Source organism: Papaver somniferum, chromosome 11 (assembly GCF_003573695.1).
Source record: "Papaver somniferum cultivar HN1 chromosome 11, ASM357369v1, whole genome shotgun sequence".
Classification (NCBI taxonomy): Eukaryota; Viridiplantae; Streptophyta; class Magnoliopsida; order Ranunculales; family Papaveraceae; genus Papaver; species Papaver somniferum.
Window position 1 is genome coordinate 13309121 of NC_039368.1, and position 25819 is coordinate 13334939.

Here is a 25819-nt window from a genome sequence, read left to right on the forward strand (position 1 = left end):
CATTTGGTCTCAAACATTCCTTCAAATTCTTTATATATATATATAGCAAGAGAACTTATGTAAGGATAAAATATCTTAATCTTTCCTTTTCTTCATTTGCACTTCATTTGCACGTGGTCATGGAGGTGATATTCTTCCATTCTTATGCTAACAATAATAAAGTCACTCTTGACTAATCTTAGGTGGCATTAGTGTGCTGACGTCGACTCGCTTCACCATGCATTAATTGAAGAGCAAATTAAAACTTGTCTACCCATTGTGACCTCGTCTGTAAAATAATTCTATGCTGCTGACATATATGGAGATAGAAGGCCGACATAATAAGTGTTGCTGATATATAGAAATACCAGGCCAGCATAATAAGTGCTGCTGATATATAGAAATACCATGCCAGCATAATAAATGTTGCTGATATATAGAAATACCATGCCAACATGTTTGATCATCGTGCTTGCTGATACATGGAAATACCATGCCAACCCCATTTCATCATTGTGGTTGCTGATACATGGAAATACCAGGCCAACCACGTTTCATCATTGTGATTACTGATACATGGAAATACCATGCCAACCACGTTTCATCATTGTGATTGCTGATATATGGAAATAGCATGCCAACCACATTTTGCAATTTTCGTCGCAAACACCATTAAGTCTCACATTTTGCTGTTTATTCGCTGGATGACCGAATTCACTTGTACTTTCTACAAAAGCACTAAAATAGTATTAACAACTAAAATATTGTATCCTAGATAATATATATATGGGTATAAAATGTAGCATTTACATGCTTATCAGATAACTCTTCTTATGACTAAGTCCCCATGTTGACCTTAGTGTTATATCAAAGTTTTTAGTCTAGAAATATGAATTAGAAAATTTATTGTTGTTATTAAGCTCAACTGATATTGAAGAGTCACTTCCTGTTGGTTATGACAGAAATTAGATGTGTACATATTTGTACACCTATGATATAAGTGTACATTGTTGTACACACGTGACATAAATTGCATGTGTGCATAATAGTTCACTCTAGGACTCTTAATCAAATTTCAGTGAACAATCTTTTTTCATTTCTTAGATGTCGAATCAGTAATGCTATGAATCACTGACTGTTATGACTTAAACTACATGTGTACATATTAGTACACTAATAATATAAGTCTACATTGTTGTACACATGTGATAGAAATTACGAGTGTACATGATAGCGCATCTGTGATACAAGTGTACATTGTTGTGCACTTTTTAATACAGGTGTACATTGTTGTGCACATGTGAAAAAAATTATAAGATGGTAGACATATATCGCATAAGCTTATGTATGCGATAGTTTCTAGTTAGTATTAGGGTTTATGGAGGTGAATATATGTATGTATTTTAGAAGTTTGTTAAATGTGAAATATTTTGAACAAGATAGATTCATTTGTGAGGTGTTTCGGAAAAGACTAGTTATTGAATTTTTGTTGTTCTCTTCTACTTGTTACAGGAAATTGATGTTATTGATGATAGAGATCTTCCTCTAAGATATGTGAATAACAAGGTCTTTCTGCATGAGTTGGAATGCCTAATCTGGACGGGGTCGATCATGATCAGTCAGCTGAATGAGGCTTTCATCGTGCAATATTGAATTTTTAGAGGTTAGATTCTTTTTGTTAGCTTTGATATGAATATTTGTGACTTTAGTTTCCACTTCTGCTGAAAATATGTTGTCAGCAAGCAAAGGGTTGTGAGGCAGAGAAGGAGAGTTTTACTTGCAAACTTGCCAGAAATACAAGTGTACAAATTGGTGCACCTCTAATATAAGTGTACATATTGGTGCACTTGTAACAAGATGAGTGCAGGTGGATTTCACTGCCATTTCATCCTAGAAACAAGCCTTTTGTAGGAACTGAGATGGTGGATTTCACTGCCATTCTCATCCTAGAAACAAGCCTATTTTATTTTTCTTTGACCAAACCCAAAATAAACATATCTATCATTTTTAATAAGCTCTAAATAGCAAATATGCCTTTCTTTGTGAAACAGGTGAGTGTCTCGTTCTATAAGAGCTTGTAACTAGTATTATGAAGGTGCCTTTGTATTCTGAAATTGTTAAAATAGGTTTGGGTTTCTCTGAATTTGTTTGCTCTGGGGACTAATCTGATTACTTTATTTTGTTATGAAGAGGGAAGAAATATTATAACTGGTTCAGTGGGTTGAGATTAAGAACTCATTTGGAACAAATGCAAACACATAGACTTTTCTCATAATTAGACCGTGTAATTCATGTGAAGGTGGCAGCAGAGTTAGAGCTGAAGTTGTTTCTAGGGATGAACATGCTAAATTATTAGGTGAATTTGAGATACTAGCAGCATATATGCTTCTTACAACTAATGATTCTTGTATGCACAAGGATGAGCCTGATTGGGATACACCAATGAGTGAAGTCGCTTCCGTATGTGATACAATTGAAGATATTCGTCAAGGCAAGGATTTTTATTTCTTAGCTCTGATCACTTACTCTTCTTACCCAAAAGTACTAGTGAAACCGTGAAAGTGATGACACCCACATCTCTTTTTTTTTTCTTTTTTGAGCAGACAGTTGCACACATAGCTTGGAACTGGGTTTGATCTGGCATGATCGAGCTGTCCATGATTTAATTCAAATTTTATTTTGGGTCTATCTTGCTGATGGTCATTGTTGTTGATGACGACGATAGAGAAAATGAAGGAGACCTAATAATGACAGCAGAGTTGGAAAACTGGTCATTGTTGTGGATGATTCCAGTTGTATGTGGGGTACGAACTGGTGCACCTTGTGCTTTGGATTTTCTGGATTTCTGTAGATGTGTAGATGTTTGTACACCAGTGTTAACTTAGATTTCTAAAAAATGAGAATTATATAGTTATATGGGTACTCTTTTTGTAGCTCTCGGAAAGAGCTTTCAGAATATATAAAGTTTGCGAATTTTGGACAAATGGTTCAAAAGATAAATTATTTTTTTAATTATTTTTATATTATTTAAAATTGTTGATATCATCATGAGACACTTGAGAGTAAACTGAAAATATTTGGACTAAATTGTAAATCAGGGGGTTACATATATATTTTTCAAATTTTAAATAGCTTTTGGACTAAATTGTACCTAGTTAACTCGGGATGGACTAATCTGTACTTTTTGATGCGTTTTTGGACTAAACCATTTTTTTCCCCGAATTTATTTTGTTTCAATCCACCAAACAAGTGGTATGAACGCCGTTAGTGGGATAAAGTGCTTACGCCATCATCAAGGTATTATGTACACATACAAACACAAAAACAGAAGTTAGTATGATGTTGAAAAATAATAAAATCATAATTGGAACATCATATTATTTGTGAAACTAATGCTAAGCCGTGGAAAGGAAAAAAAAATTGTTAGAGAATAAAAAAATAGTGTAGAAAAAATTATAACACCGATTTTCTTTTAGTTCTTCCATAATTTTAGGGCTTAGTTCTTCCGTAACTTTAGGGCTCCGTGTAGAGCGTGCTGATCATGTGTTGTAAAATAGAGAAGGAGAGAAAGAGACACAAAGTAGAGGGAAAGAACAGAGAGAGATTTTCTATTAATGTGTGTAGAATACAATGTTTAAAGCCTCTATTTATATTGATAGAAGACTTGGTGCCCAAGATATGTAAACCCTAAACTTATACACGAAGTACATCTTAGTAAATAAACATGGTTTATAACAGTTACTACATATATTACTACATACTACATATGTTACTAGTATAGTACTAGTAGTACTAGTATACTACATACTAGTATGTTAATACTAGTAGTATATGTTACTACATATGTTACTAGTAACATTAACATATGTTACTACATATAAATACTGTTATGTTATGTACTGATACTACATATCAATATGTAGTATCAATATTTATGTACTGCATATAAATAAATACTGTCATGTGATGTATTAATATTACATATCAATATGTAGTGTCTACATATTGACACTACATATCAATATGTAGGATCAATATGTTACGTACTTGTTTATGGGTGAAAACGGTTTCTGTTGATTCTGGTAAATTCGTGCGTGTGGATGAGAAACGAGTCTAACCCCCAAACAATGTACTGCACGGGAGTACTTTTGATTCGAGAGATCAATCTGTACAAATCTGGCCTAACCCAAGAAATGTCCGTTCCAGACTTGCTTCGGTCACAAAGTGAAGGAGAAGGGTTAGTCTTAGGGAGGGAAGCGAAGAAAGTGTTGAGACCAGAATTGTCATTATGGATGTGTGGGTGTTTTATGACTTGTATCAGAAAATTGGACTGCCTAGCTGAATGAAAAATCTATCAGGTGATTTCTGAATGTTGTATTGTTCTCCTGACCAAAACTTGTCGTTTGGTGGAAATAAGTGAGACCTATTTATACAAGTCGCAACAAAACGGACGCTGGTCTCGTATAAAGTGGAAACGATTGAGTAGTGCAAGAAGGGAGTAACGGATAACGCCTGGAATTGATGTTTCCATAATGAAGGATACGTTTCACCATTACTTCTTGCCATTACTAACCTCCCCGCTGTATGACACTTTCTTGTAACAGGCGTATTGCACGCCGCACGCTGTAAACCGCCAGACCAATACCCTGATGAGTATTCCCCAGTTTGTGACATGTTTTGATGTCTCGAGTGTTTTCGTGGAAAACATGTAGCACTTTGTTGCGTGTGGCAAGTTGGAATTGAGAAGCTTGCCGCAGGTAAATAACATGTTATGCTATTAGGCTCGTCTTGGCTGGTTTCCTAAAAGTTGCCACAAGCTCGCCGACTTGGTGGACAACTTCGATGGCTGAGATCGCATCTTATGAATTAAGGATAGCCGCTGATTAAGGCTACCTTGTGTTGGCGCCTGAAGATATCGCGGTGGCATTTTTGGTGCACGCCTGTAGCAATGCGGCATGGCTGTCATGGCTCGTGTATGCAAATGGCACGGTGGTGCAAGTGGCGTTTGGTGTAGCCATGACCATTAATATTATGCGGTTGGTCGCCTGAAAGTTTCCACAAGTCTGTCAGCTCAGTGGCGAACTTGGATGGCTGAGATTGCATTTGATGAGGAAGGATAGTCATTGATTATGTCTACCTTCTGTCAGCGTCTGGAAACTTTGTCTAAATTAGGGTTTAGCATGTCGAAACCCTAATTAGCGTATATGGCACGCCGTTTGGCATGCACGCCTGATATTCACATTTTTGGCAAGTTAGGCATGCCGTTTGACATGTGCGCCTAGCATGCGCGTTTGGCAAGTTAGGCATGCCGATTGGCATGTGCGTATGGCATGCGCGTTTGGAGGGTTTGGCATGATGCTTGGCATGTTTGGCATGTTTGGCATGCCGATTGGCATGTGCGTCTGGAACGCGCGTTTGGCATGCTGCTCGGCATGTGCACCTGGCATGCGCGTTTGGCGAGTTTGGCATGCTGCTTGGCATGTTTGGCATGCCGATTGGCATGTGTGTCTGGCATGCGCGTTTGGCGGGTTTGGCATGTTTGGCATGCCGATTGGCATGTACGTCTGGCACGCGCGTTTGGCGGGTTTGGCATGCTGCTTGGCATGTGCGTCTGGCATGCGTGTTTGGCACGGGTTTTGGGAAGCCAATTGGCTTTGCGACCATCTGGCGTTGTTTTGTCCTTTCCAACGCTGTGGCGAGTTTGAAGCAACCTGATTGGTTAATGTAAGAGGGTCGGCCAAGCATGGGCGTCGCTACACTTCTGTGTGAGTGGCGGATATAAAGCGACCTGACTGGTTGATGGGAAGTGGGGCCGCCAAGCTAGGGCGTGGCCACACTTCCAGTGTGTTGTGGCGGATTTAATCGCCTAGTTTGTCTAAGCATAGTTTTTCGACCAACGGGGTCTAGTGTACTGCGCGGGGCGCGAAACCCTAATTTTGCAAATTAGTCGGGTTTATGAGTTTTTTGTGAGTTATCACAATAATTGGCTGGATTTTGTATGTTGCCATAAAAATCCTTATCTACAGAATGCAGTGTGCTTTCCGTATGAGCATTTCGTGCAATGGCCTTAACTTCGGTACTTGGAGGTTCATGCTACTCCGATGCGAGTGAAAACAAATCCGTCATACCATACCGATATTAAGGGTTCTGCCGGGGAACATAGCACAGGAAAGTACTCAGTGAATCTTGTATTGGCGAGGTGCCGAAATTTACAGAGTGTTTGGGATGGTTGCTACATTCGCCAGTCTGGATAAATTTCATGTAAATATATCGAATGACTCAATAAATATGCTGGTGGAGAGGTTAGCACTCACGGCACCATTTCCTTGCAGAGTGACGTCAGGTGCAAGGTTTTACGATTTTAACCCTAAGCTAAAAATCACCATCAACATTAAGTCCCCTGCTTAGCACGTGACTGTAGCATTGCTGCGGGGTAAGCATGAGATGGTGACAGACGAGAGTAAAATCGAAAGAGCAAGACGTGAAGAAATTGCCACAGAAATTCAACTAACCTTTGGCGGAAGGCATGAGGAATCTGTGCTCCTTGCATAAGAGGCTTTGCATAAATTCGTCTTGGCCATAGGGTGTTGGCGTCAGTGCTGCAAATTTGGCTACTGATTGGCAGAGGTGGCACTGCGACTAGGTCCGCGGTACAGGCGCTGGTCGGCTGCAGAAAGCTGGATGGCGTTGCTTTGGATGACTAGGTTAATGGCGTTGCTGGCCATGGAAAGGTGAATGGCGCTGCTTTGGCTGGCTAGGAGAGGAGATGATGGCGTTGGTTTAGCATTGGATGGGACGCAGACTGATGCCGCTGGATGCGGAGCGGAGAAGATGGCACTGGCTTGGAATTGGCTGGGACACGGAGAAGATGACGTTGGCTAGGACGTGGAGCCGTTGGCATCCTCAGGACGCGCGTTTTGGATGGAAGGATGACGCAGGCTAAGTCATAGAATGGTAAAGACGGCTGCTGACTTGGATGCCAACCCTAATTATCCCGTACAAACAAATATCTAATCCAGCTGGTATCACGCGTTTGAAGCCTTAATTCACGGCTGGTAAAAGGGTTTTACTTCTCAGGATTTATCGATCCGCTGAATATAGTAGGTGATCTTGAACCCTTCATCCATACAGATCATCGCAAAATCGCGTCCACCCTCTTCGCAAGTATTATCTTTTGTTTTTTCTCCTAGTTCCCATTTTGTCTTCTTCATCATGTAGGTTGCTGGTGCAGACATGGTAAAACCTTTTTTTTGTAGCATATAATGGGATATTACAGTGACGATCGTACCTCTGACCCTTCAGAGAGAAATTTTGAAGTCTACAAAACCCAGTTTTCCTCTCATGAGGAGGCATTAGACTGATTCTCTGTTCCGTGAGGCTGGCGAGATTATACAAGGCATGTCTCTCGCCCATATATGCAGAGTGCGGACTGTGTTCAGACTCTCATGGCTTCGATGGATATGGAGGGAAAGTGGAGACATGATAAAATATTTCAGCATGTCGGGGGATCTCAAATAATGAATTTTCTCTAACCAAGTGTTAAGGCTGGACGATTCGCCTCTCGGTTGAAACGGCGGAAGACTGAGTCCATGAAACTTTTAGGTGAGATCCAGTTTAATTACCCTGTCCATGATGGCATTGTAATCCTTGAGTTTGATGCAGACGAACCGGGACATCCTCAAGAAGCTGCTGGAAAATCTCTTGAGGAAGATGTCGACACGGTTTGTGAAACTGGAACAACTTCTATAGTGGACGCCGAAACTGCTGTCAGGGATGTTGAAGCGACTGCTGAGGATGCCATCGAGGCGGAAGAGGAGGCGGAGGCAACATATGTTGGATCCATTGGAGAAGTTATGGAAACATACACTGGGACTACTGTTGAAACAAACACCGAACAGGATGTGGAAGCTGCTGCTGCCGAAGCGACTTCTGGATGGGATGCTGAGGTCGCTGCTGCTGAGGTGGATTTTGGATGGGATGCTGAAATTGCTGCTGCCAAGGAGGCGTCTGGATGGAACGTTTGTTGCCAGAGAGGGTGCTGGGGAAAGTGCTTGAAAAAGCTCTGATGGAGGCGTTATTGATCCAGGCGTCTGCCATTGACGACCAATTTTTTTTTCACTTTTGCTATATCTTCTCGGCGTGTAACCGCTTCTGATATTTCAAAGATTTACTTTCGCTTTCTTGTTTTCATGGCGGAGTTAGGGCTTCTCCAAGTAACATTCCGTTGTTCAGCTCTTATGGTTTCACATCTCTGAATGAATTAATAAGACCTTCATACTGAAAAGATCCAAAAAAAACCCTTTATGCGAAAATAAGTTGTTCGACCCTCCTGGCCATCTAGTAGACGGATAGACGTCGTACACAAGTAATGTGGATGGAATTCGCCGCATGTACCAGCCGGCCTGCTGCTTTCGTATCCAATGCCTCCGAACGCTGAAATCACCCATAATAATTCAAAACAGGGGAAATAACAACAATGGTTAAAGGTTCGACCGACCTGTTTATTGGATCTCCCTTGTAGTGGCATCGTTTCACACATCCCAAAAAACCAGAGGAGCGTTAGGTGAGATTTGGAGCCGGATATTTTGAAGAAGATATCCGTTCTGCCGCCTGATGATCATTTTCCTTGCATATTCCCTTCTTCAGTATTTGTGAATAGATTTTTTTTTTTTGTGTGTGGTGGTTTGGTTTCTTTGTCTTTCAATAGACGGGTAATGACTCTGTGAGAGTTTGAGTTTAATTTGTATTTTTCCTTTAAGATGGTTTGGGAAAACCTTTTAAGGAAAGACGTCCTTTAATTGAAATCGAAAACTCTACTCATGAATGCAAGCAGTGCAATCATTTTAGAGAAGTTACAAATATTGCATGAAAAGGGAAAATGCCGAAGGAAATGCTGAAAGGGGAACGCTGTAGGTGAAGGTAGCACAACATTTTAGGTATCGAATGGTTTGACCCATCGTGAGTGAATCATCACACCTTACAATTTTTCGGAATTGATGAGCTTGTCTATCAACAGATATGGCTCATCTTCCTTTTCTTTAGGCGGACCGGGTCGAGTGGCTATCTTCACTGTTATGTTTCCAACTTGAAACGAGGTCGTCTTGACTGCTACATCTCCAAATCGAAACGGGTTTGAGCGTTGTGCAACCACTTGGTTTTTGAACTCGTCATCTTTGACTGTGACAACTTCCAAATTTTTGACAAAGCACTTGAAAGGCCACGTCCCATTCACATATCCTAATGACGCCTGGGTTAATAATCGGACCGAGTCCCCATGCCTGGCCGAGAGGAGAGGTGACTGGGTGCAGAAAGGGTTGTTTAACCAGACTTACTTGTGTTTGGAATCTGCGGATGAACGTCGACGGGCTTTTTCCAGGCAATTGAGTTACATTGGTAAGTTGTTGATACGGCGACATGCAATCTTCAAAGTTGGTCGGCTTTTTGGAAACTCTTTCGAGTATCGACATCTGCATAGGGGATACTCTTAACTTCGCTTTGTTGTCGTGTACCCATGCGCGCCCCAGAATCATGTCGTAATTTAAGAGTTCTTCGACAATGTGGAATTTGCCATGTGTTAGAGTGTCTCCCACCTTGATTTCAAGGCTGATGTAGCCATATGCGTCCATCGCCTCTCCTTCCAGGTTTTTGACCACGATTGGGGAACGGGTAGCCTCCTGCTTCGAAACCCCCGCAGCTCTCAGAGTTTTGATGGTAACGATGTTGAAGTCGGAGGCCGTGTCGATTAATGTGTTGTCGAGCTCGGCGTCCCTTAGATAAACCGTGGTCAGCAGTCCCCAGTTGTATTTTCCAGCACCGCTATCCGAGAGAGTTTGGGGTTCTGACGTGGTTTCTTCAGTAGGAAAGAGTCGCTTGCCCGATACAACACGATTAAGTGATGTGAAGATATCTTGACGCTGTGTCTTGGAAAGATAGAGAATTTCGCACACATGCTGCATCATGGATTGCACATTTTCGTGTACAGAGTCCTCAGAGACCATGAAACTCCTGACTAGAAGTGGATCTCTGTGAACTTTTTCACTGTCCATTCGAAGATCCCCTGCTTCTATCCTTTATTCACTGGTCGGGTGGTGGACAAATCTATGGTAGCGGCAATATTTGGGGTTTGCCATCTCCGCTTCGGTTGGTGGGCGCCTGGTAGGAGGTAGCCTGATGGCGTCGTCTTGGATCCACGCTTCCAAGAGTTCAATCACTTTCTCGATTGGTAAAGGGAAATCCAAGACATTTTTTCCATATTCTTGATGTCGCATGAGAGATTTAGCGGTGGTCTTCCGTTGCGAAACTGCCCGTCGTGCTGGCGCTGCGCGCTTGGATTTCTGTTCTGCCACTGGAGCCTTCCTTTTTCCTCCTTCGTCTACCTCGCTCACATAGGAGGGACCAGTGTTGTATTGCTTATTGATGAGACGTCTATTTCCTCGAGTTTCGCGTATGTCCTCGCCTATGGTTGGCCTGGTTCTTTCCAACAATGCTGGTGCTGCTGTGGCCGACCGTTTCACAGCTTCATGAAGTTTGGGTCATGACAGTCCAGTGCTTGAATTCTGAATTTTTTGAAAAAAATCATTCGGATGTTCGTTGTTTCGTTGGAACATCCTTCCTAGATCTGAGAAGTTAATTTGCTCAGACACAAAGAAGTACTTCTTGTAGAAAGTCGTAACCATATCAGACCAGTTGGAGATGCTTCCTGGCGTAATGTTGTTGTACCATGTGTATGCTCTTCCAGTAAGTGATTTCGAAAATTCCCTCAAACGGAGAACGTGACTGTATTCGTGCTCTCCCAGGGACTCCAAGAATCGAGAAACATGTTCACGCGCATTACCGGTGCCGTCATACAGAGAGAATTAAAGGGAGGAGTACTGATGAGTGCCAAATATTGTATATATTTATCCCTTTTTGTTGGCAATTTAACTCATCTTTTATGCATTAATTCTACATTTTATCCCATATTCTGTATTTTCATTGTTTTCAAGAATAAATATTTTTATTAATTAATTTTGCACTTTTAGGTAATAAATAAAGTTCGGATGAGTCGCGGAGCGAAAAGAGCAGAAAAGTAGTGAAAAGCCGGGAGAAATTACGCAAGGAAACCGCGAAGAATGGTGCGCACAACCTCATTTTCTACACACAAAAGCGCCTCCGTTCTCAGCCATCAGATCAGTTCTCAGAAGCATCCGACGGTCGCTCCTTCATAGAGCATCAAAATCTGATGTCTCTGCCGAGCACCACAGCGCTGAAATTCCAAGCCTTCAGATTAGATGGTAGTTGAATCCAACGGTCGCTCCTTTGCTGTTCATCAAAGTTTGATATCTCCGACTAACACTACAACAACTAACTCCATCTGGCATCGTTGATTTTGTTGTATCATATAATCCAACGGTCTCTCATCGCTTGCCTCCGCATCACCGTCCGATCTACCAACCATCTTCGCATCTCGCAGCTCAGAGTCACAGAACATCAAAACTAGATACACCCGCCTCACACCCTAGTGACCGAGCACCATCCACCTAACCAAACAACCCATTCTCCTAACCAGTCGACCTTCTCCTCCACCCACCCCTCTGCAGAACCATCTCCCTGCAACCATGTCCTGCCACCACCTTCTCCACCTCTGTCACCACCTGCTCCGCCACCCACCTCTGTCACCACGTCAAACAATGATAACCCATCATTGTTCCCATCCCCCTAGTCCATCTAATTCACTTATTTCACACATTTTCAACCGAAACCCTAAAGTGTGAAATAGGTAAATTGGGTTGAGCTAGAGTGAAATTGAAGGCATGGAGAGGTAGAGAAGGACAAGTAGAGTAATGGGTTGCGTTCAATTTGATGTTGCTACATCAAATTAGGTAAGAATTCACCAACCCTAGCTCTGTCAGTTTGGGAATTTTTTTTGTAGAACCCTAATGTGTTGTGGGTATATATAAGACTGTGGGTATGTTGTAATAGTTATGTTTGGAATAGCCAACATCCAGAACTTTCAAGTTCTGTTAAATGTTAATTTTCCATGTTCAGTTCAATTTCCATGTTCTGTTAATGTTGTTTTGTTTAGTTCAATTTACTGCTTAGTTTCAAGTTCATGTTAGACTTTCATATCCTGTTAAATATATCCTGTTAAATGTATCCTGTTAATGTGTTAGATGTTTGTGTGTGCTCATTGTTAGTTCAGTTAGTTATGATCATGTTAGTTGTTGCTCCTGTCACTGTCAGTTACATGTCTACTGTTATGTGTAATTTGCTGTCACAATTGATGGAATGCTAGGCTAGGTATCTGTGAAGCATTGGTGTGATTGTGCAATGGAAGAAATCAGTGCTCATAGCAAGCTGATTATCTTTCCATTCTTGTTGTATGCTTAGGTTGCACTGTGATTGAGCATTGGGAGAAACTAGTGCTCATAGCAAGCTAGTTTTCTTCCCATTCTATTTGTTTGCCTGTTTTCTGCCTAGCCTTGCTTCATTTCAGTTTCTTCACCATCATCCTTGCCCTTGGCTTTAGGCCTTGGTTCATCTTATTTTGTTTTGCTTTTGTGCATTGTTTTGTTTTCTGCTGTTTAGTTCTTCCATTGCTTTTGCCTTGTTATTTCTTCCCTGCCCTGCAACTCTGTAGCTTTTCTATTTTGCTGCTATTTGTTGTCACTTCCCTTGCAGTTGTCTGCAGCTGCTGCTGCAACTCTGTTGCTGCTGCACTGCTGTGCATTTTCTACTGCTGCTGCACTGCTTTCTCATCTTGTACATTCTATTGCACTGCTGCATTGCTACTTCTTTTTCTTGGCCTTGCTGTGCAGCTATTTCTCCTGCACCTGCTACCCTTGCTGTGTAGCTGCAGTACTGCTGCTATTGCTGCCAAGGTTGCTGCTGCTATTGCTGCCAAGGTTGCTGCTGCTATTGCTGCCAAGGTTGCTGCCAGGCTGCTGCTGCTGCTACTTCTTCTCCTGCCAAGCCAAGTTCAGTTGTCTAACCCAAAGGCCTAGCTCAATAGCCAAGCCCAATACATTTCATCCCAAAGGCCCAGAACCTTGACTGAATCCAAAGCCCAGTTCACAACAAAAGACACTGAGCCCAATTCACAAGTGAACTGTTGAGCCCAAGTTCAGGCCAAAGCCCATTTACACTTCAAAGATAACTGAGCCCAAGCTCAGTTCTTTTTATTGTTAAACAAACCCACTAAGCCCAATTCATTCAAAGGGCATTCAAACCCATTAGTACTCAAAGCCCAATTTAAGCCAAAAGGCTTCAAAGCCCAACAGCAATTTAGGAACCCAATTAGCTATAAACACTTCAAAACACACCCGATCTCTGTGGATCGACCCGTACTTGCACGAGCTACAACCGACGACCGTGCACTTGCGGTATTACTGTAGGCCCCCGTTTCACTTCGCTTCATTTTTATACATATCTCCGGGCCCACCAAGTTTTTGGCGCCGTTGCCGGGGATTGGTGCTGTGTTTTATCTGTGTTTTTCGTAGCTATTTTGTATTTCATTTCATAGCATTTGCATCTGCATCTGCTTCACTTCATTTGCTGTTGGACCTGCTGTTCTGAACCTGTTTTTCCTCTGCTGGGACGCCACCAAGGAAAAGAACCAAAACCCAACTGGGTTTTTGCAACAATATCAGAGCAGCTGGGCTGTGCTACAAAGGTAAGCCTAAACCCATTCAATTGAGAGAACCCAACCTGTGGGCTTCCAAATTTTTTAATTGTGGGCTTGTAATAATTAACCCAATTTTTTGGGCTTTTTATTTTCCTATTTTGGGTTTGTAATAATTATTTTTGGGCTTGTTGTGGGCTTGTATTTATTTTGTGTGGGCTTGTTTAAATTCTTTCATTGGACTTGTATTTTAGACTCTGGGTTTAAACCCAGCTGAGCTTATAACTGATTGTGGACTTGCTTCCACTCAAGAGTGGACCTCGAAACCAAAGTTTTAAAACAAACTTCGGGCCTTAACCAACTGGGCCAAATTAAACTTTCAAAATTAAAACTTGGATTTTCGTAGGCCGCAGCCTTCATTTCATCATAGAGGCTTGCACAGTGGGCTTGCTCCCATTTCAAAAACCAAATTTTATTTTTTTTTATTTTCTTAATTTTATTTTCTTAAAAAAAAAAAAAAAAAAAAAAAAAAAAAAAAAAAAAAATTGCTCCCAATTTAAAACCAAAATTTTACTTTGCTCCCATTTTAAAACCAAATTTTTACTTGCTCCCATTAAACCAAATTTTCAAATATATCCCACCAAAACCAAATTTTTCCCAAAAATCCAAACCCAAAAACCAAATTTTTTAAAACCCATTAAAACCAAATAGTGGGCTTTTGTCATTTCAAAATGGACCAACCTCGTGCTCTCCATGAATACATGTATCCATCAATACAAATTCCATTATCATGTATTGTCTTACCTCAAACCAATAACCCTTTTAAAATAAATGCAAGCATGATACAAATACTTCCTATATTTCGAGGGTTCGATTCTGAGAACCCCTATACTCATGTAAGAGAGTTTGAACAAATTTGTCGGACTATGCAACCTGATCATTTGTCCGAAGACTCTCTGAAATTGCGTTTGTTTACATTTTCTTTAAAAGAAAGGGCCAAAACATGGTTTTACGGTTTGAGACCACAATCAATCACCACTTGGGAACAACTCACTAATCAATTTTTCCAAAAATTTTTCCACACCATAGGACCATCGCTATTCGTCAAAGTATCAATTGTTTTGTCCAATTGGATGAGGAAACTGTTTTTCACTATTTTGAACGTTTTAATGATTTGTTGAGTGAATGTCCGCACCATGGAATTGAGAAGTGGAGACTTGTCGTCATCCTCTATGAGGGACTAGACTTTAAATCTCGAACCATGGTTGAATCTATGTGTAATGGTGAGTTTATTGATAAATCTGTGGATGATGCATGGAATTTTTTAGCCGAGATTGCAGAAAAAACCCATCAATGGGAATCCGTTAGGGAAACAGGAACAACACCACATGATATGAATCATCCCCATGAATTAGAGTTTTATTCTTGTAATAGCTCCGACCTTAGGATTGAAAATTATCCTAGATTGCAAAATTCCTATCATGATGATGATGATGATTATGATGTTATGTTAGAAGAACATGTCTATACTGAAAATGTTATGGAACCTTTGGGTTCAAATACATTAGGCTTCTCTGCCCCGACCTTAATGCATGATATTTCTTCTAGTATTCCATGTGATGTTTCCCCTGATGTGTCGATACACGAAAATAAATCTGTTGATGATGTTGATAATTATGATTGTGATCTTTCCAATGTGATTGATGATTGTGAGCATGATGTGATATGTGTAGATGAGTTAGAAGATTTTGATTTAATTGATAATGATATGCCTATTCTTCTACATGAGTCACCATCTGTTGGCCTTCCACCCAACCTAGATTTGGTTTGTGCCAATATTGTAAAACCATTTTTTCTGAAAATTCCTAATCTAGGATTGGAACTGTGTGCTTCCCAGGTCCTCTTGGACTATTTTGCTTCAAAATATAACACTTTTAAAGAGCCACAGTTGGAAATTGCACGTTTTCCCATCCCGAAAACAGTCCATTATGAGTTAGACCTTTTGAATCTTGAACCCTTAAAATTAAAAGATTTTGTGCTTAAAAGTGAACCTGTTGAAAAATTTAGGTTTAGGGGTAATTCATTCGGTTTTTCACTCTCAGTCCCATTTAAGTCCAATTTTAGTGTTTTAAAACTTCCTTTGTCTCTACACTTCGTCTTTTGGGTTGATCCTCAACTCTTTAGATTGTTAGTGTATGGTGAATTTTTTTGTATATAATCCAGTAGTTAAAATTTCTTAAAAAAACCCTTTTGTTCCTTTTGTATATATTTTGATAATCCAATATGATCTCTGTTGAAATATGTTGGATTTTTGCCTTGAATAACGGAGTTTTAATTCTGCTTTCGCCGTACAATCGGGTATTCTCTCTCCTTTTACTCTACTCAGCATGTCCCTTTCCATATGTTGCATTTTAATTCTTTCCATATTTTGAAACATTGAGGACAATGTTTAGTTTAGGTTTGGGGGTATAGAGTAGATGCCACGATAATATGCTATAATTAAAAACGAACTCCTTCTTCTTTTTGAAAAAAATTGAAAAATTCCAAAAAAAATTGAAAAGTCAAAATTCCAAAAAAATTAAAAAATGAAAAAAATCATAAAAATGGAGCTCATTTACCTTGAAATGCTGACTCTTGTGCAAATATATATTTTTATTAGGAGTCTTAGTCTAGATATTTAGGCACCCTGATTCTAGCACAATTCACATAGTGATAAGAAATTTGCACGCGCACGATCTACCAATACATGTATGGCCTCGATCTTCAAGGTGTTTGATAGGAAGTTACGATTGCCAATCACTTTAGAATACTGAACGAAACTGGACTAGCTTGTTCTTTGGTTGGTTGGGATAGAAGATGGAGGTTACATTAAGAAAGACAACCATCGAATTTAACTGGGTGCATCAAAAAGGGCTACCTCTTGCAAAGTGTCATGTAATCTTTTGTTTCTTTATTGTTATGTATCAAACTTTGATTGAAAAAAAAAAACGATGTATATATTCAAAAAAAAAAAATATCAGAAAAATACCAAAAAAATCAAGTATTTATCAATTCCATCATCTCTTGTTCCAAAAATAAAAAGAGATTTGTCAATGTAAATAAGAGTCATGTAAATAGTCATCTTTTGTTGTTTCGTTGTAATAAGCAAGGAGGGTGTATGCCATTGATGTACAACGCGAGAAATTGTGAAATACCTCCAACTCATTCACAATTCTCGTAAAGTCCGGACAGCTAGCTAGATTTCGACCTCAGTTCTTAGCCTGAGAAACTATCTCTTGGTGATTAGTAGTCATAACTTCAGATCTTTCTTTACACATGTGTAGATACACTTTACACTCTTATCACATGTCTTTTTTTTGTTATCAGTGCTAGGATTGTGCCTTCGATAGCTAGATTGACATCTCCATTTTGCTGTGAGCTTAACTGTTTTGCACATGTCACGTTTGATGGAATATGAGCTTATATTTTGACCTAGAACTTTGTAGGTACGTTCTAAGCAAACCTTCACGAGACTTCAACTCGTCCACTAGGGACACTTAGTGGTTTAAAAGGCTTAGTGCATTCGCTAAATGCATTCGAGAGACCAGCGACAGTGGTATAGTTAGGATTTCCTTAGTTTTGTTTTACTTGAGGACAAGTAAAATTCAGGTTTGGGGGTATTTGATGAGTGCCAAATATTGTATATATTTATCCCTTTTTGTTGGCAATTTAACTCATCTTTTATGCATTAATTCTACATTTTATCCCATATTCTGTATTTTCATTGTTTTCAAGAATAAATATTTTTATTAATTAATTTTGCACTTTTAGGTAATAAATAAAGTTCGGATGAGTCGCGGAGCGAAAAGAGCAGAAAAGTAGTGAAAAGCCGGGAGAAATTACGCAAGGAAACCGCGAAGAATGGTGCGCACAACCTCATTTTCTACACACAAAAGCGCCTCCGTTCTCAGCCATCAGATCAGTTCTCAGAAGCATCCGACGGTCGCTCCTTCATAGAGCATCAAAATCTGATGTCTCTGCCGAGCACCACAGCGCTGAAATTCCAAGCCTTCAGATTAGATGGTAGTTGAATCCAACGGTCGCTCCTTTGCTGTTCATCAAAGTTTGATATCTCCGACTAACACTACAACACCTAACTCCATCTGGCATCGTTGATTTTGTTGTATCATATAATCCAACGGTCTCTCATCGCTTGCCTCCGCATCACCGTCCGATCTACCAACCATCTTCGCATCTCGCAGCTCAGAGTCACAGAACATCAAAACTAGATACACCCGCCTCACACCCTAGTGACCGAGCACCATCCACCTAACCAAACAACCCCTTCTCCTAACCAGTCGACCTTCTCCTCCACCCACCCCTCTGCAGAACCATCTCCCTGCAACCATGTCCTGCCACCACCTTCTCCACCTCTGTCACCACCTGCTCCGCCGCCCACCTCTGTCACCACGTCAAACAATGATAACCCATCATTGTTCCCATCCCCTAGTCCATCTAATTCACTTATTTCACACATTTTCAACCGAAACCCTAAAGTGTGAAATAGGTAAATTGGGTTGAGCTAGAGTGAAATTGAAGGCATGGAGAGGTAGAGAAGGACAAGTAGAGTAATGGGTTGCGTTCAATTTGATGTTGCTACATCAAATTAGGTAAGAATTCACCAACCCTAGCTCTGTCAGTTTGGGAATTTTTTTTGTAGAACCCTAATGTGTTGTGGGTATATATAAGACTGTGGGTATGTTGTAATAGTTATGTTTGGAATAGCCAACATCCAGAACTTTCAAGTTCTGTTAAATGTTAATTTTCCATGTTCAGTTCAATTTCCATGTTCTGTTAATGTTGTTTTGTTTAGTTCAATTTACTGCTTAGTTTCAAGTTCATGTTAGACTTTCATATCCTGTTAAATATATCCTGTTAAATGTATCCTGTTAATGTGTTAGATGTTTGTGTGTGCTCATTGTTAGTTCAGTTAGTTATGATCATGTTAGTTGTTGCTCCTGTCACTGTCAGTTACATGTCTACTTTTATGTGTAATTTGCTGTCACAATTGATGGAATGCTAGGCTAGGTATCTGTGAAGCATTGGTGTGATTGTGCAATGGAAGAAATCAGTGCTCATAGCAAGCTGATTATCTTGCCATTCTTGTTGTATGCTTAGGTTGCACTGTGATTGAGCATTGGGAGAAACTAGTGCTCATAGCAAGCTAGTTTTCTTCCCATTCTATTTGTTTGCCTGTTTTCTGCCTAGCCTTGCTTCATTTCAGTTTCTTCACCATCATCCTTGCCCTTGGCTTTAGGCCTTGGTTCATCTTATTTTGTTTTGCTTTTGTGCATTGTTTTGTTTTCTGCTGTTTAGTTCTTCCATTGCTTTTGCCTTGTTATTTCTTCCCTGCCCTGCAACTCTGTAGCTTTTCTGTTTTGCTGCTATTTGTTGTCACTTCCCTTGCAGTTGTCTGCAGCTGCTGCTGCAACTCTGTTGCTGCTGCACTGCTGTGCATTTTCTACTGCTGCTGCACTGCTTTCTCATCTTGTACATTGTATTGCACTGCTGCATTGCTACTTCTTTTTCTTGGCCTTGCTGTGCAGCTATTTCTCCTGCACCTGCTACCCTTGTTGTGTAGCTGCAGTACTGCTGCTATTGCTGCCAAGGTTGCTGCTGCTATTGCTGCCAAGGTTGCTGCCAAGGTTGCTGCTGCTGTTGTTGCTGCCAAGGTTGCTGCCAGGCTGCTGCTGCTGCTACTTCTTCTCCTGCCAAGCCAAGTTCAGTTGTCTAACCCAAAGGCCTAGCTCAATAGCCAAGCCCAATACATTTCATCCCAAAGGCCCAGAACCTTGACTGAATCCAAAGCCCAGTTCACAACAAAAGACACTGAGCCCAATTCACAAGTGAACTGTTGAGCCCAAGTTCAGGCCAAATCCCATTTACACTTCAAAGATAACTGAGCCCAAGCTCAGTTCTTTTTATTGTTAAACAAACCCACTAAGCCCAATTCATTCAAAGGGCATTCAAACCCATTAGTACTCAAAGCCCAATTTAAGCCAAAAGGCTTCAAAGCCCAACAGCAATTTAGGAACCCAATTAGCTATAAACACTTCAAAACACACCCGATCTCTGTGGATCGACCCGTACTTGCACGAGCTACAACCGACGACCGTGCACTTGCGGTATTACTGTAGGCCCCCGTTTCACTTCGCTTCATTTTTATACATATCTCCGGGCCCACCAAGTACCCCTTTGGGAGAGGGATTCATTGTACTTCCGGGGAATAAGGGGGTTGATGCTGATGCATGTCCATGGAATCATTTTTGTCTCGGTTTCGGAGAATTCGTTCCAAATCTTCTCGCCTGACAAAATTGGATGGTTGATTTCTCTCCACTGGAGTTCCTGGGAGAGTCTCTTCGTCTACAAAGGTGTGTCATGTTGAGGTGCTGACGCCATGGGTATTGGAGGTGTTCCTCGTTGGCTCTGGATGGCGTGATTCTTGTGGTAGACGTTATGTTAGCGTCTTGAGAAAAATAAGTACCTCCTTCTGCGTTGAGGCCATGTCCGTTTGGGCTCTAGCGAGAACCTCCTGTCTTTCCATCAAATCAGCAATAGTAATACAGGATCGGCTTCTTCTGGCTCCTCCAGTTTCTCGTCCTGACGGTGGAGTATCTGCGGTTCCGGTGACGGTTGGAGGTGTCATACTTGACGAAACATTGGGAGCGGCTCTGGCTCTGGTGATTGGAGGTGTAGCACCTGAAGGAGCATTTTCCGCGGCAGAGGCTCTGGCTCTGGTAATCGAAGGCGTAACGCCTGAAGGAACATTCTACATGTTGGTGGTGCTGACAAGTGGCGTATTAACACCACCGAAGGAATGTTAACACCGGGAATAATTTCAGCGCCAGTGTTCTCAGGGTTTGTTGCTAATCCGGACGTGATTTCTACCATCTTGAGATCGGGGTTGAAAAATAGAATCGGTAATTGAGAAATTGATATTGTAATTGAGATAATAATCTCCCACTGTGGTCGCCAATTGTTTATGGGTGAAAACGGTTTCTGCTGATTTTGGTAAATTCGTGCGTGTGGATAAGAAACGAGTCTAAACCCCAAACAATGTACCGCGCGAGAGTACTTTTGATTCGAGAGATCAATCTGTACAAATATGGCCTAAACCAAGAAATGGTCGTTCCAGACTTGCTTCGGTCACAAAGTGAAGGAGAAGGGTTGGTCTTAGGGAGGGAAGAGAAGAAAGTGTTGAGACCAGAATCGTCGTTCTAGAAGTGTGGTTGTTTTGTGACTTGTATCAGAAAATTGGATTGCCTAGCTGAATGAAAAATCTATCAAGTGATTTATGAATGTTGTATTGTTCTCCTGACCAAAACTTGTTGTTTGGTGGAAATAAGTGAAACCTATTTATACAAGTCGCAACAAAACGTACCCTGGTCTCGTAGGAAATGGAAACGATTGAGTAGTGGAAGAAGGGAGTAACGGATAACGCCCGGAATTGATGTTTTCATAATGAAGGATACGTTTCACCATTACTTCTTGCCATTACTAACCTCCCCGCTTTATGACACTTTCTTGTAACGGGCTTGTTGCATGCCGCACGTTGTAAACCGCCAGACCAATACCCTGATGAGTATCCCCCAGTTTGTGACATGTTTTGATGTCTCGAGTGTTTTCGTGGAAAACATGTAGCACTTTGCTACGTGTGGAAAGTTGAAATTGAGAGGCTTGCCGCAGATAAATAGCATTTGATGTTATTAGGCTCGTCTTGGCTGGTCGCCTAAAACTTTCCACAAGCTCGCCGACTTGGTGGAGAACTTCGATGGTTGAGATCATATCTTATGAAATAAGAGTAGTCGTTGATTGTGGCTACCTTGTGTTAGCGCCTGAAGATGGAGCAGTGGCGTTTTTGGTGCACGCCAGTAGCAATGCGGCATGACTGACATGGCTCGTTTATGCCAGTGGCACGGTGGTGCAAGTGGCGCTTGGTGTAGCCATGGCCATTAATTTTAGGTGGTTGGTCTCCTGAAAGTTGCCAAAAGTCTGTCAGTTCGGTGCCGAACTTCGATGAATGAGATTGCATCTCATGAGGAAGGCTAGCCGTTGATTATGGCTACCTTCTGTCGGCGTCTGGCCACTTTGTCTAAATTAGGGTTTAGCATGCCGAAACCCTAATTAGCGTATATGGCATGCGCGCCTGGCATGCGCGTTTTTGGAAAGTTAGGCATGCCGTTTGGCATGTGCGCCTGACATGCGCGTTTGGCAAGTTAGGCATGCCGATTGGCATGTGCGTCTGGCATGCACGTTTTGCGGGTTTGGCATGCTGCTTGGCATGTTTGGCATGCCGATTGGCATGTGCGTCTAGCACGCGCGTTTGGTGTGTTTGGCATGCCGCTCGGCATGTGCGCCTGACATGCGCGTTTGGCGAGTTTGGCATGCTGCTTGGCATGTTTGGCATGCCTATTTCCATGTGCATCTGGCATGCGCGCTTGGCGGGTTTGGCATGCTGCTTGGCATGTTTGGCATGCCGATTGGAATGTGCGTCTGGCACACGGGTTTGGCATGCTTCTTGGCATGTTTGGTATGCCGATTGGCATGTGCGTCTGGCATCGTGTTTGGCGCGGGTTTTTGGAAGACAATTGTCTCTGCGACCATCTGGCGTGGTTTCCTCCTTTTCAACGCTGTGGCGAGTTTGAAGAAACCTGATTGCTTAATGTTAGAGGTCGGCCAAGCATGGGCGTGGCTACACTTCTGTGTGAGTGTGGCGGATTTAAAGCGACCTGATTGGTCGATGGGAAGTGGGCCCGGCAAGATAGGGCGTGGCCACACTTTCAGTGTGTTGTGGCGGATTTAATCGCCTAGTTTGGCTAAGCATAGTTTTTCGACCAACAGGGTCTAGTGTACTGCGGGGCGCGAAACCCTAATTTTGCAAATTAGTCGGGTTTATGAGTTTTTTTGTGAGTTATCACAATAATTGGCTGGATTTTGTATGCTTCCATAAAAATCCTTATCTACAGAATGCAGTGTGCTTTCCTTCTGAGCATTCCGTGTAATAGCCTTAACTTTGGTACTTGGAGGTTCATGCTACTCCGCTGCGAGTGAACACAAATCCGTCATGCCATACAGATATTAAGGGTTCTGCCGGGGAACATAGCACAGGAAAGTACTCAGTGAGTCTTGTATTGGCGAGGTGCCGAAATTTGCAGAGTATTTGAGATGGTCGCTACATTCGCCAGTTTGGATAAATTTCATGTAAATATATCGAATGGTCAATAAATATGCTAGTGAAGAGGTTAGTACTCACGGCACCGTTTCCTTGCAGAGTGACGTCAGGTGCAAGGTTTTACGATTTTAACCCTAAGCTAAAAACCACCATCAACAGTACCACATATAAATAAATGTTATGTATTGATATTACATATTAATATGTAGTATCAATATGTATTGTACTACATATCAATACTGTTAAGTTATGTATTGATATTACATATTAATACTGTTTCGTTATACTAGTATACTAGTTTACTACATATTAGTATTAGTACTACATATTACTACTAGCATACTATTACACTAGTATACTAGTAAACTAGTACATATATTACTACTAGTATAGTAAAGTGGTTACCTAATTTACTAGTAAAATATTTTTGTTACTACTAGCACAGTACATATTAATATGTAGTATCACCGTATTGATACTACTAGTATGTAGTAACATACTATTAGTAACATTTACATGTGTTGATACTAATTAGATCTGGAATGGTGTTTTAGGCATTTAGAAAACACACTTTATAATCTTCACAAAGTTTTTGGACTAGCGAGTAAATAATCTAGTCCAAAAACATGTTTTTGGACTAGCTAGTAAATGTTTTTGACGGGTGGACTAGCCATTAAATGGGTCATGAAAAACTGGACTAGACAATAATTCCTACTTTTATGCTCTTACCGGAATCCGGAATCCAGAATCTGCACTGGAAGCTGAGTTTATTTTTCTAACTGGAGATATTGGCTATGAGGATGGCAAGGCCCGCATACCTCAGGTTGACCGTTAGTACGTGGATGCTTGATCAGTCCTATTGAGCAGAAATGAGCTACGCCTTGATATTTGAAGATGTTTGATTTAAATTCCCGTAAGGCCAAGCACTATGGTGCAGGGCATCCCTTCCCTATCCCTCAAATAAAGGAAAGGGATAGCACAAGAAAGATAGCCTCACTATGGTGTCCTTCTTTCCCTTCCCTACACGATACGGCTATTCACATAGTGCCCTGTATTTTTTTTTCCACTTTCTTCCCCATGGGAATATATTTGTCTAAGTAAAAAAAAGATATGTAATAGGTAAAAAGGAGATACAATAGGTAAAAAAAGAGTTTTAGTAAAAAAAAAAGAGTGAAAAGGAAAAATTTTAAGGTAAAATTTTAAAAACCAGAAACGGAAACGGCTACTCAGTTGCCGTGTAAAATTCTACGGTTATTGAGTAACCGTAAAGTGTAAATTCATACGACAATTGAGTAGTCGTATGATTTCCCCTCCCTACTAAGAGATCAGATGTAATCCTCCTTGTAGGGAAAGGGAGGGATATCCCTACACATGTAGGGATATGGAAGACCATAGTAGTTGGGTTTTTGGTTTTTTCCCTATATATGAGGGATAGGGAAGGAAAAAAGACTACCATAGTGCTTGGTCTGAGAGCTAATCCATTGACAAAGCATTATTCACATACTTATTCACATCTTCCAGTTTCCCGATTCCCTATCCGACTTATCATATTGAAACTATCTGACTTATCTGGATTGACCTAATATGTTTGTTTTCAACTCATATCAAATTCAAAAATATGAGTTGGTGGATTGTTCCTATGAATCATGAGAATTTTTAATTATCTTTAATTATCTGACTTAAACGGGTGTCTTGTTCCTATGAATCATGAGTATTTTCAGTTATCTGACTTAAACGGGTCCGAGTCAGGTCGTGAGTTAGATCTGACTCAAAATAAAATATTTAACAATATGATAAGTCGGTATCGTGTTCCCAATTTATCATTATCTGGATTAACAGGGTATGAGTTAGTTAGAGAGTCAGGTAGTGAATTAGATCTGACTCAAAATAAAAATTAAACGATCGGTATCTTACTTGTGTTGAGTCGGGTCGTGAATTATACCTGACTCAAAAGAGTCAGGTCGTGAATTAGATCCGACTCAAAATAAAAATTAAACGATCGGTATCTAACTTGTGTTGAGTCAAATTGACTCGAGTTAGCAAAAAGCAAATATCATATAAAAGCTAGCAAAAAGCAAATAAAAATTAAACAATCGGTATCTGCCTTGTGTTGAGCCATATCCAAATTCGAGTTAGCAAAAAGCAAATATCATATAGGATCTAAGAAAAATGCAAAAAACAAATATCATGTAGACCCAAGTGGCTAACTTTTCTTTTGTAGCAATCTAAGAAAATATCAACTTCAGAAGTATCAATAGGATGCTGGTTATATTTTTCTTTCATGATCATGAAGAACAAAGTTAAGATCACCCAAACAATCCAAGATAGAGTATTATTATTCGCAGTATTTTTAATCATTTTCCAAGAGTTAAATTTATCTTTAGTAGTATAGGAACTACCATAATAGCATGTGAATAACCAAGAGGTTCCATTTGCTGGCGTGATAGTAACACTTATATTATTATTGGAAAAGTCAATACAAATATGCATACATTAGATTTCCAGGAAAGAGCTAGCCAACCAGAAGTGTCAATTACACCATTTGGTTCAACAAACCAGAAATTGGCAACCCTTATGTTACTACGGATAAAACTAAGATTATTAGATTTCTACTTGCTCTCAGAAAGAAAGAAAATATCAGGATTATGTCTATTCAAAATGCCATTTAGAACTATGCTAGTGTTATGTTTGCATAAACCTTGGGAATTCCATGACATGCCTATAAAAAATTTCAGAAGTTTGATATCCTAGGATAAGCAAGAATAATAATAAGGTAACCTAGAAAAATATGCATACTTAAATTCTGGCTAGTGTGGTTAGAGTGACAGCTGAAAAAACTAAAAATATTAACATGGAAATACAATTTAGCATACAAGCTTGGAAATAATGATTATAAGGTATGGAATAAAAGAAATACCTCTGCTTGAATGAAAGGATTTACTCTCTTAAGGTTGCTAGTAGTCAAAATGGTTGAGGGGTTGTTGATGGTAAGTTTTTGACAACCGACAAAATTGTAATATTTCCCCTGC